Source organism: Myotis brandtii, unplaced genomic scaffold (genome assembly GCF_000412655.1).
Source record: "Myotis brandtii unplaced genomic scaffold, ASM41265v1 scaffold630, whole genome shotgun sequence".
Lineage (NCBI taxonomy): Eukaryota > Metazoa > Chordata > Mammalia > Chiroptera > Vespertilionidae > Myotis > Myotis brandtii.
Window position 1 is genome coordinate 498,234 of NW_005370412.1, and position 2,255 is coordinate 500,488.

Consider the following 2,255-nt stretch of genomic DNA (forward strand, 5'->3'; position numbering starts at 1 on the left):
CTCTTGCGCCCTCCTGAAAGACTCAGCTGTCATGTACTATGTTGCTAGCCCTGACAAAGTATGTCCCTGGTCACAGGAATGGCTCAAAGCAAATCCATTTCCATTCTTGAAAAAGCAGCTCAAAACCACATGGTTTCTTGGTGCCGCTGTCCTATCTGTGTGGTCAACAAACACCACTTATTGAACACTCACCCCGGATACTATTGGGAATTACAAGATGAATAAGCTACTCAAGGATGTTAAGCTACCTAGCAAGCATTCACAGGACAAAATATGATATCATAAGCTACAAAAAAACTGCACTTGCTACTATTCCATTTCCCGTTATGTTTGCCATTCCCACCTCAAGTGCTGGATAAAGGTGGTCAGGAGAGTAGAAGGCTCTGGTTTATGCGTAGGCAGTTTGGCATCTGGATATCAACACCTTTTTAAACAAGAACATCTTGTTTAAAAGGACCTTTTCACTTCCTCCCCTCCCCTCCTCAGCCAGCTTAAACTCAAGACTTAACAGAAAGAAATGGAATGGAGACAGCTCACTGTTACCAGGTCTAAGCCCACTCTCAGAAAACAAACGTGGAGCATAAGAGAGTTAGAAAGTTGTACATAATGGGTTGTTATGAGGGAAGAAATAATCCAATCTCTTCAGATGACATTTTATCCTATAATAATCATAAACACTATGTTCCAGATACTATACTAATTTACTTGCAAATGCTCTCACAATTAATCCCTACAATATTTTGTAGGCAAGGAAACCGAGCCTTCGTGTGGCTAAGTAACTAAGCCAACACAAAGCTGGTAAGAGGTAAAGCCCAGGTTGGTCTGACCTGAAGCCCCAGCTTTCAACAACCACATGATAAGATTCCAACAGGCAGCACTGAAACTTAACATGGAATCCCTTACACTTGCCAGGCACTTTACCCAGTCCAGAATGTCACCAGTCCGACACATACCCAAAGCTCTTTTAAGATGAAGGTTGCACCTGTAATTTTAAAGCACTACAGTGTTAAACAAACTCTTAAAGGGGAGGGTTTGTTGACCAGAAGCCACGTTGTGTGTTTGTGGTCACAGGCAACATTTCTTTTCCACATTTGTGGCACAAAAAATAACCAAAAGAACAAACTTCTTCCCTTCCTCTTCTAAAGGCTCTGAAAACATGCCCTCTCGGTCTTCAAACAAAAATACGTTTCCAACACTGGGGCTCCTGAAAGATGCAATAAAGGCCAGATACCTTCAGATGGATTTCAGAGAATAAAAATAGAGAATAATTAAGTAATAAAACTGGTGCATATATATGTGTGTCTATGTACATATATATGTATATGTAGATACACATATACAATTACTGTGCATCTGTTGACAAGCATCCATTTCGCGATTAAGTAATAAAACTGGTGCATATATATCTGTATATATATATTTGTGTGTATATATATATGTACATACACATACACAATTACTGTGCATCTGTTGACAAGCATCCATTTCGCGATTGTGTTTGTCTATATTTTCTCAACCATCGCTGCATGGCTGAGAGGGGGAAGGATACTGACTCTCTTTCCAGATTAAAAAGAAGGTGCAATAAATTACCTGAAAAGCAAAACCAGGGAGGATTTGTTTAAGGAATCCTAAATTTTCTACCTACCCTGGGGCCATCCAAAGACCTCCCTTTCCTTTCAGCCGCTCTTGGGGAAGTTTGCACAGAGAATTTCAATCCTGGTGGGCAACTCTAAAGGTCCTCTCTTGAAAAACCTTTGTTTGCAGACAAGAAAACTTGGGCCCAGAGAGACTGACTTGCTTTCCGTGTAACAGAAGGGGAATCAGACAGGTCCCCAGCTTTGTTTCTCCTGCCCTCAGGTTCCTCTCTATTGATGGTACTATAAACACAGCACGTTGACTATTAACTGTGAGCTCGAAGACATCTGGTCACTCACCCAAACCCACCCAGGCCTACCCCGGGAGGCCCCCTCTCTGCGCCGGCCTCTCCGCCCACAGGCCCAGGGCTCTCCGGCCCCTGCGCCCTGCGCCCCTCTCCATATGACACCAGCGCGGAGAATGGGGCTGGGAGGGGGGACGGAGGGTCTCTAACAACAAAAGGCAAATTTACGTTCCGCGGGGTCAGAATTTCATACGGGGTCTGCAGTAGGACCTCCTGAAAGACGGGACTCTTGCAACTTAATCCAACCTGACGGCTGCAGGGACGGAGGCTGCGGGCGGCTTGCTGCGCGCTTCCAGAGCCCGGTGGGCGCGGCAGG